This window comes from Sylvia atricapilla, chromosome 4 (genome assembly GCF_009819655.1).
Source record: "Sylvia atricapilla isolate bSylAtr1 chromosome 4, bSylAtr1.pri, whole genome shotgun sequence".
NCBI classification, from domain to species: domain Eukaryota; kingdom Metazoa; phylum Chordata; class Aves; order Passeriformes; family Sylviidae; genus Sylvia; species Sylvia atricapilla.
Window position 1 is genome coordinate 9,684,643 of NC_089143.1, and position 17,162 is coordinate 9,701,804.

The following is a 17,162-nucleotide window of genomic DNA, read 5'->3' on the forward strand; positions in this document are numbered from 1 at the left end:
TGCTTCTCCCTCAGCTTCATATAAATGTAATCTGAGAGTTAGTCCTGGTTTTCCCAAGGCTGCATACATTCTCTGAGGCCTCTCTCCATCCCTGAGAGGTTTGACTGCACCTGGTGCAGAGCTCCACAAGTGGGAATGTGGAGATAAGACTGGCACACAGGTCACGAGTTCATAGGCCCTGCAGGGGCAGGGTGTGGGACCATTTTTAGGAAACCAGGATGGGAACACCACACATTCAGCAAAAAGGAAGAGCATGCAAGAGTTAGGATGTGCAAACAGGGAAATTAACTCCGGCAAAGACAATGAGTCTATTATTGTCTGTTTGCTCAGTTACAGCAGCAAACGTGGTTTGTCTTCTGTGCCAAAATGCACTCTCTCGTCTTCCAAATTTTACAGTAGTTCCTGTGTGTGCACTTTCAGTGTCACAGCAGCTTTACAGCTAGAGCACCTGCCATAAGCCAGAGTGGCTTTAGCCTTTTAACCATGAACTACTGCTGGACTTTGTTCGCTTTGACGTGCTAACCTTTGGCCAGCTGAAGTAGGAGAGAAGCTGGCTGCTCTTGGCGAAACACGGTCACAGTGTACCCAGGGAGGAACCTTTTGTAAAGTGCCCTTTAATCAGCTCCAGTCATCATTAGGGGTTGTAATGATTTAGGTTTCGTTGACAGTTTCAGTTAAAGAGCATCTGAAAAGCATAAGGTCTGTCCTGCTGCTTCTCCGTGACCTCCAAAGTCCCTGGCTGAGGTCTGGAAGCAGTGGACAGCGTTGGGGACACAACGCTGACGGAGGCACCGGTGTGGGACGGCTCAGCAGGGCACGAACCTCCTTCTGCCAGCCAGCTGAGGAGCCACCAGTAGGTCAGTAACCGTACCCCATGGCAATGTTGTGGTCGTGGTCATGTTTCCTATGGTATTTAGAAGGGGTTCAAGCTGTGTCAAAGGGAGCCTGGAGACCGAGAGACCTGTTTGCGTCTCTTGGGAAGTAGTAGATGCCCTAAAACACAATGTTCATTGAGGAGGTGGTTACGGAAAATCTTGTTTGAGAAATCTGTCTTCTTAGCCACTAAATGCAAGAGACTGTCTTGTGCTTTAGATGGGAAAGTTGATCCTTTTGTGAAGCTCTGAGCATGACTGAGAATCCCTGCTAGAAACAGGCAGTCATTGTGGAGGCTCCTGTTCTTCCAGGTCACCAGTGTCCTGTGCCACAGCAGGTACAGCAACCCTCATGCTGTGCTCCCCAAGTGATCTTTTATTGTTGTGTTTCATCTTCTAAGGTGATTAATAACAGATCAAAAGTAACCTTTTCAAGAGTATAAAAGGTTTTTTTCTGGAGTAAATCACAAAGACAAAATATTACATTTTTTCCTCTCTGAAATTATATACCTCAGTAACTGCATACAGAAATTACTTTTCCGTTGTTGGCATCATCAAGGCAATTTGAATCCACTTAGATTTCATTCCCAGCAATAATTGTTCGTAAAAAGTTGAGAATTTCCAAAGAAAAGCAGTTTAAAGCCTCAGGATAACATTGCTACTCATCATGGTTCGTGTGGTACATCTTCAGAAAATAACTTTGCTTCACTTCTCAAAGGTCGGAGATTAGAACAAGGCAAACCTCACCACCTGATAGCTTTATTTGCATTTTCTGGAATGTGCTGTCTTGTACATACCACCAGTTTCATACCATGAAGCATATTGAGAAGTCAAATTAAAACCCTGATGTGATATAGTTCATGTCAAGCATGATGATGTGGCACCAAGAGTGTGTTGGCTTCATTCAAATAAACTTAAACACTGACAAAATTTCAACCACCTCTTCACGTACACCTCTAAATATAAAGAGAACCGATACTTTCTTCTACAGATAGAAAATTCAGACCTCAGAGTTGATGTGAAAGTCTAAGTATTTGGACAGATGACAATCTGGTGGTAGTCACATTAACCTATGTGCTAGATAGCAATATATTACATATTCATATTCAGATATTCTGTGCTAATCTTTTGGAATACTCACCAGTGAGGTAGCAGAAAGGACAATATCCTCATGCATAGGTCTCTGCCTATCTCCTTTGGTTCTCTGAAGACAGCACACAGCCCTACAAAGGTCACATTTCAACCATTTTACCTTAGGTATAGACTACTGCAGCTCTTTCTCTGGATATTTGGTAGAATGCTTACTTTGAAGATGTGACCTATACATGTTCCCACCAATTAAATATGCTTCCTTTAGGAGTGAGTGTACCTTGCTTATTTTTAGGAAGGGCAAAGTCACCACGCTTTTAAAGTTCCTAAGAAGATTTTTAATTTTTTTTTTCCAAAGAAAGGGAGTATCTCTGCATACTTACTGCCATTTGTCATTCATTTAAGACACTGACAAGCTACAATTTCCTGTTTAATTGCAGATGCATCGTTGCAAACCGCTCCCATCTCAGGTGCATGGTGAGCATTGTTTCTGCCTCAGAGCCCAGAACAGTTGATCACATGGGTTGAATCTCTTCTAACAAATGAAACATGCTGAGGTGTTTTCCCTGAACCCAAAGACTGCACTGCAGATAACCTTTTAGATGAAGTCTCCTTCCCCCCCAAAACAAGGTGGCCTCAACCACAGGGCCTGACTTAGGCAGTCCAAGTGTCTACATCCATCCTGCAGAAGAGAGGAAATCTGAGAGAGAGACACAGCAGAGCTGAGAGTGCAGGTACTGCTCAGAAGAACTAATTTTGTGGCTCCAGCCCCTTCTTTAGCCTAAGTAAAAGTGTCCCCCTGTCTCAGGATGATTTCATGTAGCTTCCAAGTCTGAACTTAAGGATTTAGTTATTGCCAGTTTGGAAATGTCCTCTTGAAAATACAAACCTTCTCTTAGAGATAGGAAGTGTGGGGCTTAGGTTCTTCCTAAATGAGAAATATCTCCTGCTTTGGTGTTGTCAGTGGCTCAAGAGTGGCAGATCCTGGGTTATTGTAGAGATATTTTCTTTAGTGAGAAAGGGGAAGAGCAGTTTAGCTAGTGGATTTGATAATTACTGCCATTCAGACCATTTTTTTCATTCCTAAATATTTCAGCTATTATGGTCCTTGAAATCACAGACACTCTGCCTGGTTTATCTTGTCAAATATCTATTGAGGCAAGTTATGTCAACAGCACTCTGAGATTTTTCTTTGAGAGAGAAGTGTTTTATAGCAGAAGGGTAGTTCTGTAAAAAAATCACCTCAGTGTGGTTATTGAGAGCAGCCCATTAACACAACCTTTGAGCACTCCCAAGGTTAATTAGACTGGCTCTACCCCTCAGGGTGACCTGGGTAGCTCTGTCAGTCAGAGGGATGATGCCTGAGAGTCCCACACCAGCAGTGGGCCCGTGCCCAGAGGCAGCTGCAGAGGTGAAAGTGCCCTTTTACTATTTAAGCATGTTTGCTTAAGGTGGGCGTTTTTACCACAAGGTTGCAAAGTTTCTATCAAGAGTCGCTCATGTTACACTTCTGCTTGTGTGCTGTGCAGGTGCCTTGGTGTAGATGTAGCTCTAGGACTTGCCTGTGCTGTATGTAACGTTTGGTGGGATAACAGGCAAATCCATCCTGTTTCCTACACTGCAGAAGCACATCTTAGACTGGCAGCATAACTCAACTCACCCCAAAAGAGTGGCTCAGGAAGAACATGCCTGCAGCTTGTTGCTGGTACAGTGTTGGCTGCTGAGAAGAAAGCTGAGCTGGAGGCAGGTTTGCAGCCCCAGTCCTGCCTGCCCATAGGGAATGTCAGCAGTGGAGAGGAGCAGACAGGATGCAGATGCTGGCAGAGGAGGAGTGCCAGGCTGAGGTTAGGTGAAGCAAGGACACATGATAGCATGGGTAAATCTGTGCTGGACCACATGGACAAAATCTTCCATGCCATGAGCCAAGAGATGTGACCCCACTCCTGCCTCATGGCAGCACTCACCACTGATGGGTGACTCAGTCATCGCAAATCCCTTCCTTGTGAAGACCCATCACAGGTGTTGTAATAAGCATGGGGCTGGTATAAAGGTCAGTCTGCTTAACACAGACTTCTCTGGTAATGATGCCTTTGCTGTGCGTGCCAGTTCAGACTCTGCTGACATCATCAAAAGCTGCTTTTTCTAATCCTGATAGTATATCAATTTTCTGAGAAAGGGAAGTCGTGGACATGTAATAAAATATAATTATAAGAGATGCTGGAGTTAATGGATATTGTAAATTCCCCAGCAGATCATTCAGTCTCATGCAGTCTAAAATTTTCCTTCAAGTTACTAGGAGGCAGAAAAAATAAATTTGCCTTCCTAAAGGAAACTCTATCAATTTCCTTACTGGATAAACTCTTTTTACACACAATTTCCATGTGATGCTTATTGTTTCATTTTCAATAAGACATTAAGAATGAAAATAGAAAGGCTTATGCCCTGACCAAAGATGATGTCTGTTGGCTGGAGGAAGACTTTTTCTCTTAATATCCTTGTACTCTACTGTGAGCTGTAAAAAAGCAGAACAATTACTGGAAGAGACTGTGTGTGTTAGCCACACTCATTTTCATACCCTGGTTCTGAAGGTCACCTATAAATGTACATTTGGAGGTCTTTATTCTCCTTCTTGTGAGCACGTATCACAAAATCTTATGGTTTTCTTTGCAAAAGGGCCCGTGAAGGAAACCGCAAGAATGTTGTTTGCCAGTAACCTTTTAATTATCAAAATTGGTTGGTACATGGTTGGCTTGTGCTGCTTGGATATCCGTGCTAGCCACAGCAGGTGGCCATTGGGTACCTTTTGGTGACCTGTTGAGCTCACACTACTGTCCTGACCCTCCTTCCTGGATTCCTCCAGGACCTTCAATCCCTCTGTAGCTACAGTGATAAAATTCACCAGCTAAATACAAACTCATAAAGAGTTGGAATTTGCTATTCTACCCTCTGGTCTCCCTGGATGATTCAGTGAGCTCCTTGGTGATACAGAGAGGCTGTCATTTACTCCACTTTGGAATCTCATTGGCCTCTTCAGAGGAGGAACTGTGCTGTGAAACTAGATTCAGCAGGTCTTAAAAGAATCCCTTCCCCTGTTTTCCCATGAATTTTCCCAGGAATTTTCCATGAATGCTGGTGACCCAACAAATGCCTTAAGCCAGCAATTCTGGCAGAGGGACAGGCCCCATTCTCTTTTACCTCTCTAGCAGCACAGGTGCTCAGGTGGGTGCATGGTGCAGCAGCACAAATGCTTGTGGCACACATGCAGAGGCTGCAGTAAGGATGGAGTGGAGTCCTGTGTAGACAGCACCAGTTTAACGTGTTGGTGGAGCTGTGGTGTGAACAGTGGTCTGGAGCAGCCACATGGGGCTAGCGAGGGCAAAACCTTTTTCCTGTGGTGTGTATGATTTACTCTAGGACTGAAAGGCAATTATTGTATTACCCTCCCTTGTAGATACATCTATCCAGAACCCACCCTGTATTTATTTTGATAGAAAGCAAACATGCCACAGAAATGTGCTATGTAAAAAACCCAACTTTGTGTTTTGCTGGCTTCCTTCTGTTTTGTGTGCTAATTAAAATCTATTACACTCCATAGGTTTATTCATTGTCTGTCTTCTTATATTTTGGAACCTAAAGCTTGCTTTCAAGTTTAAATTGAAGCACAAAATTCTACATGGGGAAACTGAGCCTGACTGTTACACTGATCCTCAGTGCTGACTTTCATTGCAGAATGACAATAAAATAGATTTTCGCTAAAAATAGAACAAATCCTTTGGCTGGTGACCGTAAAGGTTATCAGAGCAAATCCCACTGCCCATTACCCAGAGAAGCCTAAGACTAAAAAATAAAACCAGAAAGCCCAAGGTGTCCTTGGCCACATTCCCCCCAGCTGGTACTCCACCTTCAGGTCCGTGACTTTGTCATCTCCATGGGGGAAATAAGGCATGTGCCTTGGCTGGCAGAATAGACTGAGAGTCCATCTTTATAAGGGCAATTCTTTGTGATGTGGCAATGTAAAGATCAAAACGTTGACATAGGTTATGTGTAGAGGAAGCTTGGGTGTGAGAGAACTTGGAAAGCTCTACTGGTTCCAAACTTTATGTTCTCTGAAGGATCTCCCCATGTTTTGGTCTGCAGTAGCTTAATAAAGTCAGAAAAATACAAAATCTGCTGTATTAACTCACATTGTACAAGAACAGGTGTAAAATAACATGTTATTAATTTAAATAAAGTGGTGTTGTCCCTTTAAACATTCAAATAGGCAATAAAATTGTTCTATAAACATGTGGGAACCTGTCCCAGCAAATACAGAGTGGCTTTGTTAAAAAAAGAAGGAAATTACAGAGAAGGGGAAAAAATGCTGTTTGTTACATTATGTGATCCCAATTTTTGTGGCTGTATTATAGCTGATACTGGGTTTATGTGTGAATATACTGATCAAGACTTTCTGAGATTGAGATTAGAGACTTTGCCAGTCACTTTTAGATTCATGTGTCCTTTTAGTGAAATATTTTACTTGGTGCATTCCTTTCTCATTCTACTTCAGTCTCTCGGTTGTTTCTGAAGACCAAATAAAACCATAAAGGCCAACCATAGCTCACTCCTTACTCTGCCCTCTCATTTCACTTGCTCACATGTCTGTACTGTCACATAATGCTAAGTTTCCATCATGAAATATCTCCTGAAAATCTATTTATTACCATAATCATCAAAAATATTCACTCTTATCTAGACAATGACATCTCTCCAATAAAATGATGAGCCTGTGGTCAGCCTGTGGATCTCCCAAAGCATTTGGGTTTGATCTTTCTAAAAATCTCAGAAGGCAGATCCAGTGCTTCATTAGTGCTTGTCATCACACTGAGGAGCCTGGTGCAATCCATCTGTAAATGCCAGTTGATGTGTCTACTTGTAGAAGAGAGAGAGCTGAGGGAAAGCTGTCTCTCCTTGAAAGAGTCTGCGCCAACTCCTTGGAAGTCTTTTCTGCCTCAGGGAGAAGGTCCTCATTCCCAATCATTACCATATTCCAATGAATACCACTTTTTTTCTTCCAATATCCAACCTTTTCTATCACTGTATTTAGGAGAAAAATTATTTAAGAAAAATCTTTCACCTGCAATCCTGCTACAGGAAAGAATAAAGGGCAATGGAAGGTTTAAAGGAGACATGGACATGGACTGGTCTGGACTGTTTTCTTTCACAACTCTTAAGATTTAGCCCCTGCTTCACTGTCAATAATTAAAATGACAAAGCAACTAAATATATATGTTATCATTGTAACAGTGGGTGGGTTTTATTTATTGTAGTCAGCTGTACATTAGGAAAGAAGTGCTTATATTTTTTCCCCAGAGCCATGGATGCTGTATGAAGAGAGGAACATGTGGTGTATATACAATCCCTCCTCCCTGTTGCTTATATGGCTCTGCTCTTAACACTTTTCCACTCTTCCTTACCTGCCATCATAAAGAAGTATATAAAGAGTCATGCAATCATTATGAACACAGTGAGTTTGAAGTCAAAGGAAACCAGGTTTCTAATGTCAGGGAAAGCTGGGAGACACACTGCATAATTCTGCCCAAACATCTAAAGTTCCTTATAAAAGCACAGCCTGAAGGAAAAATTAATGTATTTTTAAATTCTGCCATTCTGGGAATAGTAACACCTCCGAATACCCTGCAACAAATGATCTGTTGATGATCCTTGCTTTAAACAATAATGGGAAAATAACTTGGAAATTAACAAGAGGATGCAGCTAAAAGTGAACATATGAAATGAAAGCCAAGAGTTCGAGACACCTCCCTACATGATGCTAATTGACACAGCAGTTGAACAGCCTTCTAAAAATGAGCCCATCAGCTCACTAGCATCAGTGCTTTTTCACTTACACCAGAATAGTCCTCTCTGGGTGTTCAAGTACACTCACAATTGCCGCTGATTGGATTCACTTTGCAATACATTTAGCTATAGGTTTGATTTATTTTCCAGCAGAAAAATATGAAATAAGAGAAAGATATTGAATTTTAAAAATCAGTTAATTTGATAGAGTTTTGCAAATTCATAACTGCTGATGTTTTATACTCATTTCCTTACAGAGATCAGTGGAATTGGGGCATGGATCTTATTGGGCAGAATCTCCTAGATTTTATCCCCAGCTTTGATACTGATTTTTCCCATAGTCTTGGGTAAAACATTTAAACTTCCATGCTGCAGCTTCCCTGCCTGCAGGGCAGTAGCTGCTTCTCTGCAGCACATGTAGCTAACGGGTTAACATTTGCAGGGATGAATTCTGAAGATGAAAGATTTGCACAGTAGACTTGGGCTGCCAGTGCTTTGAGACCAGGATCCAGACTCCAGGTGTGTTTGTACAGTGCCTAACACACCACAGCCCCAGTACAGTGGATAAACAAGTATAAAAATCCAGAACAGAGTGATTGCAATCATCCAGTCATTTGCAGTGTAAGTAGAACGGCTCTCCTTCCTGTTTGCTTTCAGAAACCGCCACAAAGATGCTTCTTTTGCCAGTCTTTGCCATCCTCCACATTCTTCTCTTTTAGACCTTTCTAATATTAGAGCACTTGTCTCTACACCCACTGACTCCCCTACCCCTCTTCCCTGTTGACCAGCCTCTGACTTGGCAAGATAAGGTTGTTTCTTAAGTTTTACATGCCCAGACTAAAAGACTCAGAGGACAGGAATAAGTTATTATGTAGGACCATCTCAACCAAACTGACAGTGCTCCCTCTGCAGAATATACCTGTATTTAGGGTTTGTCAATGAGAGGCTAAGATACTTTTCCTTCCAGATGTGGATGCCCTGAGGTTGTTGCTTGTATGCTGTTTGGATGGAGGTTTGGACCAAGCTTTCTTTTGGGGGTGGAAAAAAACAGTAAAAAAGAGAAAGACGAAAGGAATGGTTATGCCAGTAAAAACCACCTGGGAAAGGACTGGAAACTGTAGTTGTTTTGCTACTGCAATGTGCTGTTTGCTTTTCACCTTCTTCAGGCTGTCTCCTTTCCCAGAAATTAGCCATCTCCCAAGGTATGCCCTGCTCCCTCTCCTCCCGCCAGCCGGTTGTGCCCGCTGCTTGCCAACCGGGCAAATCTATCATCCAAAGAGTGTTTCAGAGCAGTTCCTCCTCTTGGCTGCTCGAGAAGGTGTGTTGTTTGCTTTGCCTAAGTGCTCCCAGGGCCTAATGCTCCGTTGTTATGTACAGACCATTTCTACTGTCATGAATCATGTTTTACCACCCCTGTGCTTTTACTTCTGCACCAGGTGCTTTTTTTCCTTTTGAGCAAACACATTGGAGTTTCCGTGTTTACTGCTGACACAGTGCATGTCGGGTACACGGCATAGGCTGAGTTATTCCTACCGTCCCACCGCCGACATGATCCGTAAAACTGCTTCTCTCTCCGGGAGCTGCAGACCCTTTGTTTTTCCTACAACCAAAGGTAAATTGATTCAGCGCGGCCTGAAATAATTTTGCCAGACGCGCATTAAGAAAAAAAAAATTTTTCACTGAGAAAGCCTCATGCAGTCAAGCAAAATATGCCCTTTTCTTATCTTATCTGTTGTGAGTAACCCAAGCTATTTGCACAACGCCTTGTGCTAGGAAGGAGTTGTTTGTACATGTTTCAATCCTTTTTTTTCCAGGTTTTGGATTTTTAATGAAATCTTTCTCTTCAAATTCTTTTTACCTGTGAAAATGTTATGGTTTCTCTTTCCTATGCTTCCCTGAAGGTTGGACCCAGCCCTCCCTCCAAAGATCCCTTCATTGCAGATAGTTTTCTATTAATCTTCAAACCACTCTGGAGAGCTCTCTGCGTCTGGCAGCACTAAACATCCCCTCTCCCTCCCGTCCCACCCACTTAGCCTCAGCCTAAGAGCCCTTAACAAATGACTCCCAAGGAATTTAAATGGCTAACGCTCGCTGACCAATAAAGAGATGCAAAACTCTATAACCAGGTTGCACAGCTCTTGCCATTAGGAAGAAAGGTTGCTCAGGCAAAGGCGCGAGTCCCCTTAACCTGTTGCACTTCGATCGCAGGAGCAGCGAGGTAAGGGAAATCTTGTTTGCTCTGTAGGGCTTTTTATCTGGTTTTCATTTATCAGGGAGTTGAGACCAAAAGTATGTCATCATCAAGGTATGGGCTCAGGGGTTTGCCCTCCTTTAGAGGGTCCTAAGGGGTTGTTTGAGAATTAAGCAACTGCTTGTAAAATTAAACTGTGAGATCAACGTGAATATCTAAAAGAATTTGCATAGCAAATACCAAAACTAATGTCAGAACAATGAACACTAAACCACTGATATTTTAGAGGAAAACAAAATCATGTTTCAGAGATATCTTCTCTGCTATCTTAAATTAATGAAGTAAAAGGTAGCCAATTGCAACTGCTTGGCATTGTGTTTTCAATCAGTCTGTCTCTGCCATTGTCTGTGCCGCCTGGTATTTGTTCTGCTCTTTAAAGAGATTGACAAAAAAAATATCAAACTTTAATAAAAGCGGATTATCAGCTTTTGGTGTGGAATTTGAGGCTTGTAGATTGAAGGTGGCTTGGAAGGTTTAAGTGAACAGGATATATATCCAAGTATTATTAATATAAATGTAACTATATAGCACAATCTGCATACTGAAAATTCAACAGCATGTAAAGAAAGTCAGCTTTGATATTATTCTATTCATACTCTACTTAAGCAGGATGTGAAATGTGTAAGGCCTGTATGTGACATTGGACACGTGACATTAATCTGTTCACCCTTATTTATTTAATTATTAATTTATTGCTTTATTGGGGTCAGTGCGTATAGTAATAGTGAAGTTTTAACTTAAACCAGGAAAAAAATAAACGTAGTTTTTGCAAGTAAGGTGCAATTAAAACCAATGACAAAAATGTCCATTTACATGTGGACCAGATGTAGCAGCTGCATTATAATGATGTCCTGTCCTGAGCTAGGTGGGATTGAAACCATGATTCAAAATGTATCTGTAAAGTACTCACTTTCCCTTTGCACATCTGAGCTTGCCATGGATGACAGCCTGTGCTCAGAATATTTGAGGGAAATCATGGAAAATGTTGCTGCTGTCCCCTGCAGTGCTCCATGGCCTGGCAGACTGGGTTGCAGAAAGGACATCTTTTTCAGTCGTATTATCACAGCTGATCTCTGAAGGCCTTCACACCCAATGCAGTCTGCAGTTGGTGTTAGCTGATGGTGTTGCACCAAAGACCTTGCCAGTGTGTATAAGAGTTGAGAGAGGTTTTTAATTAAATTGACACGGTTAATCCAACAGAACTTTAAAATATGCTCTTTATGTTTGCAAGACAAGACCACATGACTGTCTGTCAAGAACTTGTTGTAATGTTGTTGGTTTGATTATTTTTCCATGGGTTTCTCATACAGCTTTGCACTGTATAACCAAGATTAGATAATACGTTGCATAAAAATAAAGTTAACAAAGGAGTCACCATTTTGCTACTCTTTTTAATAATTTCCATTCAATTCTGAATTTCAGCTGCAGTCTTTGCTGAAGAAATGATATTGAATCAAATTATCCTTGTCTTCTTTCTTCACCTTCTAATTAAAAAAAGAAATAATCTCACTTAAGGTCAACAAAAGGTGAATTTCAAATTATGTCTGTCTCAAACCCCACTTCTTTTCTGGAGTGAACAGAAGTTTCATTTCAAAACCATAGGTATTTCCAAGTGAGCTGTAATTTCAGTAGACTTAAATTGTCTTGAATTAACCCAGCACAGGAGAGTTGCCCCCTGAGAGAGTTCCTACCTTAGTTAAACATTTTTTTCAATTTATAATATTAACACTGGGCACTGGTAACGAGTGCTGAAAATCTCTTCCTTGTACTTGCAAACCTTGTTTCTCAATTCTCCAATCGAGCGTTCAAAGGTCTGTACAAACTTCTTAGATCAGAGGTCAGGTACAAATTGCTGCACTTTGCAGCTCCTTTCTGCCGATATGACAGAATTTCACAGAAAGACATTGGCTTCCAGCCCCCACTCCTCTGCGCACACGCAGCGCCAGGCAGTTAAAATGGTGATATGTACAAGTCAGCCATTGGTACCTGAGTTTAATTAATAACTAACTGGGTTTCAGTGGTGCAAGGTGCATATTATAAAAAGGGTCAAATGTCGGTGCACAAAGGGGAAAAAAAAAAAAAAAGGACAAAACCTCAGCCACTGACTAAGCCAAATGCTTTGAGTTTAATGTACTTTCAGCAGTGAACATTCACATCCCAACTGTGGTTTGCTTTATGCTGATTTTCATTTCAGTGACCTGAGGGGGAGGGAACATGTTGAGCCACTTTCAGCTTTCCCTGGAATCTCTGCCTCCTGCTGCAAGCAGGGTTGCAGGTTGGCCCCCCTGTTGTTGCACTATTCACCTGGTATACACAAAGCTTAGAATGTTGCAATAAAAGCAGTGCATGGGATTAGGGTAAACTGAAAATTCTGAAGCTATTTTTATTGTAGTAAATTTGACTAAGCAAGTGGATTTTGTATAAACAGGCAGGATGTGCTATGCTTCACTCTGGGATCTCCAGGAGAGTTACAGGAAAAAGTTTGATCAGAAAAGCTGAAAAGACAACTGTAAGTTATGAACTTTGTAAGATACTACTGGTTGCACTGCAGAGTGGAACATACTACTGTAATATTTACGTGGACAGACAGATAGATAAAGTGTCCTGTGTTATAAAAAAAAGAAACACATGCACATGTATCCCTGCACTGCAGAGTTCAGGAAAACCTTTGACAGACATTTTCTATGATTGAATTTAATCACCATGTTCATATATAAGGTTTTTCTTCAGAAGGACAAGAAGTGAAATAAGTGAATGTGTTATCTTTCCTGGGTAATGATTAACAGATGAGTCTAGTTGTGGTTTTGTTTTTCAGTTGCAGAACATTGCTTCTCCTGTCCCTCTTATGGCAAAAGCTTGTGAGCTTCTAGTCCCTCCTGAATGAAACTCTTCTCCCTTTCCAAGCTGAATGCTTTCTAAAGCAGACAGTTAATGAGGAGGACACACTTACCTGTACCAGCATCTCTGCAGAGAACAGTGTTTAATCACATTTTTGGTAAAGAAACACTGCAAAAACTTTCTCATCAAGTACAGCTCATCCAGAATGGGAAAAACTACACTGAAATTCATATATCACACGTTTTGTTGTCTGGTCATGATAGACTTAACTGACTAGAATTGAAATACAGGAATTTGGGGAGAAGGGAATGGTTGTGCTGTTTCCTGATTTAGACAGCTGATAATAGTGATTACACAAACCATGTCTCATCTTCTCAGTTTTCCTCAACATGTGGCTTCAGTATATTGGAGGATAATAACTTCAGCCTCAGCCTGTAACAAGTCCTATCAAAATAAGTGAGAGTTATGAATCAATTGGAGTGGGTAAAAGATGGAGCCGGGGCAAACAGGATAATACAGGGGTTGCACAACTTGTTGGACAAAGTTCTGAATGACTTGCAGAAAAGTGCATATAAAATAAGGGAGGAGACTGGGTTTTGCTTACCCAAACTTCCTTCAGAAATGGTTTAAGTTGAGGTGGCTGGTTTGGCACTGCAGTAGCATATAAACACTCAAGAAACACACATTGCATTAGCAGAATTCACACTGCAGAAGCAGGGTCATGTTAGTAAGATGCTCTAGGTATTGGTGGTGCTGTGATACATCAATAACTTTTTCATCAGTATGGGTTCATTCTTGCCATGGTAAAATCATATATTCATTACACATTTTGATTTGTGATCATCAAAAGGCCGTGGCAGGAAATGAAGCTATGCTCAGAAAAGTTTTCTTGCTTTATTATTTGAAATATTATTACTCACATCTCATTGAATATAGTTTTTGCAGTTTTTGAGCAGGATTTTCTGTAGCACTCATCCCTATCTTAAATATATCCCTCTTGCAGCCATTAGAATCTCATAACTGATATCAGGGGAGTAGTGATAGATGTGAGTACTCTTAGAAATATCACACTTTATTTTCTGTCCCTTTCTTTGAAACAAATACAATCAAAAGTCAAAGTCAACAGGTTTTGGTGAGTTTTAAATGGAACTAACCATTTTTAACATGTTTAGCTACTTAGGACAAATTAATGCAACTGAAAGCCATTCACAGACCCTCTCCACAGTAAATCCACCCTGAAAACTCCTTTTCATGCCTGAACATTATCTCGCCCCATACAAAGTGAGCATAACTAACTGACCAGAATAAAATCGAAATTTAAGCATAAAATACAAACTCTTGCAATGAAATCAGTGGTCAGAACTCTGATGATAGGCTCTAGATTAGAATGCCAATTGTAACCATGGCGGAAGTTAATAAAATCAGAGAATCTTTAGATTTCTAAGATCGTTGAGTCCAACCATTAGCTGAATACTGGCAACTCCATCAGTAAACCATGTCCCTAAGTGCCACATCTACATGTCTTTTAAATACCTCTGGAGATGGTGACTCAACCACATCCCTGAGCAGCTTGTTCCAATGCTTGACAGCCCTTTCAATGAAGAAATCTTCCCTTGCCTGGTGCAACTTGAGGCTGTTTTCCTTTTGTCCTAATTTCAGCAGCTAGCCTCAGGATTTAGTAGGCTGATTTTATCCTGCCTCTCAGGCACTATTACTCTCTATATTTAAGTATAGTACTTCTAGTGGGCAGAGAGCCTCTGCTTGTACATGTTCTTGTCTGAACACACGTGGGAAATATGCAGTGCAGCAAGTGCTGCTCCGTGCGCATCTCATTGTGTTCTGTGCAGCACCTGAGCCAAAAAGTTCCTGACCCTGACTGGAGAGGGACAAGTTCAATGACCCCGTTGAGGCATGCAGATGATGATGAGAATAAGCAGTCCTTTAGCGCTGCTGGCAGCAGGATAAATTGCACAGCAGACAGACATGTCATTGTCAATTATCTCTGAGGTTACTTTCTTCCAAGCTGCTCATCACAAGCTACTCATCAAGTCTCTTGCCAGCCGTTGTTCCTGCCCCTTCAGGTCTGCTGGTGCAGTACCACAGCTTTTTCCACAGTTTTGCCAAAATGGTCCAGATTAAGAAAATTCATCCTTTCAAAATGTTTCACCTAGCCTGGCACAATTTCTTCACTCAGTTCAGCAGCAGGTAAAGAAATGTACCTGACATACTGCAGACATTGTCATGGCCTGTTGGTCTCAGGTATTGCTTTTTGTAAAAAGGTGAAGGTATCATCCATCCCACGTAACCTCCCCTTTCCTGCCTGAAAGAAATTCAGGAAAGGGCCTTGGCCTAAAATCTGCATTGAAATGCTGCACTCTCTGGGACTGATGCACCACAAGTTTCAGCTTTGGACACCTGCATTTCATTAATGGCAGAATGTAGGAAACCAAGTGTGATCCAGTTCCTGTTGATCCCCACACTGGCCATAGATCCTCCAGTGGGGCATGTCATGGCTCAGCTTCAGCAACAGTCTCAAAGACACCTGCTTTATTCAGCTCATTTATGAAAATAATGAAGAGAACAAGAGGGACAGTCTTGGAAGAAAAAGCAAAGCAATGTATGATGATACTGTAATTATCTTTAAACATAGAGGTAACTTGCACGTGAGGCTTGAAGCAATGCATGAGTCACTACCTTATTTAGAATTGATGAGGCCATTGAATTTTTCTGTTCAGCCAACAGATCTCTAAACAGGCAAACTGCATTTTCAGTAGGAGCATTTCTGCAGTGTCTGATGTTGGTGATAAAATCACACAGTTGTTCTTAGTAAGCTGTTGGTTTTGTATGCATTTTATGAATATAAAGTTGTCATGAGACATCTATGAGAATAGAGAATAGAGATTTGGAAATAAAGAACTTTATTTGGAAATAAAGAACTTTAATGACAGCCATGCTTTTAGTGCTGCTGCCTATCATCATCATCAGTATCAACATTTTCCCTTCTTATTTCCAGTAAAATGCTAGGAAGGTCACATTTAAACAAGTAGCTGTTATTTCCCTCTGCCAACAGGGTGTATTTGAAATTTCAGCAACTGTCTTTCCCTCTGTGGTTTAAAATGCAAAACTGTGGCAGTTTCTTGAAGGAAACTGTAGCTGTGCTGTGTCCATGAGCACACGCCCTGTCAACTCAGTGGGAGTTTGTAAGGTACAGGGTCTGCAGGTGGGGCACAGGTGTCCCCATCCCAGCCCTGGACAGTCATCACAGGGACAGCACATCTCCCCAGTCTCCTCTGCTGCCTGTGGTGGTGCTGGCACCTGTTCCTGGGCTTTGTGACTGCTGGCAGTTGTGTCACCCACAGAAGGACACATGATGCCACTAAATCTACGTAACACAAAGCTGGAAGGAAGAATTAAGTCAAAACATAACCAACCTCATTTTTGAGGAGCACGTGGCTGAAGTGGACACACAGTTACTGCCGCAAGGACACTGGCTGTGTCCCTGTGTTTGTAAAAGCCTATTTGACCACACTAGAATCAACAGAGGAGAATGTTTCTAACTTCACAGGGCACCGCCCAGTGCTGGACTAACCCAGGGATAAGTTGATGTGTGGACTTTGGGCATTGCTCTCTTGCTGGGGCCCCAGGCTGCCTTTGCCCTGGGACAAGGGACATCACCATTTGGCCCTGTATTGTTGTTGATCGAGGTGTGGTATTTCTGCTTAATAAAATACCTCTCTCAGTTAATCAGCTTGCTTACAGTATGCTTTAGGTCAGTCACTGCCAACACAGTAAGTTTGAGATTTAATGTTCTGGGATGTGGGGGGAGAAAAGTACCTTTAAAAAGAAGATAATTAATGTTTAGGGCAAGAACTGTTTACACCCTTCCTACTGGCAGCAGAGGGGTTTCATAAGCAAGGTGAAGTGAAATTTGAATGCTTTCAGTGAAACATACTGAGTGTCTCAGAGTTCACCCGTGCAAGGAAGAGTCCTTGGAACAGAGATGCTGAACTGAGGGGCTCGTCAGCCTTGCTCCTGGTAGGCTGGTAGATGTTAGCATCCATCTAACGTGGTGTTGAACAATCAAGCAGGATTTACCTTTTCCTAAAATGAAACCAAGGACTTGTTTCAGTCTTGATAATGAGTCATTAAAACTTAAATGTCTCCAAAACACAACCTTTCTTGTTAAAAATATTTTTGTCTGTGTCTCTTTTTTGAATCTATGTCATCAATATCAGATGTACCCTCCTCCTCAGAGTCTAGGAACCAAGCACTTTATA

General features: G+C 41.6%; 1 protein-coding gene across 4 annotated transcripts in view; it reads left to right on the top strand.

Annotated features, from left to right (window-relative positions):
- Nucleotides 1-17,162, top strand: part of RBM47 (RNA binding motif protein 47) — a 78,206-nt gene that overhangs the window by 47,497 nt on the left and 13,547 nt on the right. Inside the window, exon 1 of one of the 4 annotated variants that reach the window (XM_066317074.1) lies at nucleotides 9,950-10,014. The exons of the other annotated variants lie outside the window; for them this stretch is intronic. The gene's annotated coding sequence lies outside the window, so the exon portion shown is untranslated. Of the gene's footprint in view, nucleotides 1-9,949; nucleotides 10,015-17,162 lie in introns of those variants that run through there. 4 annotated transcript variants of the gene reach the window in all.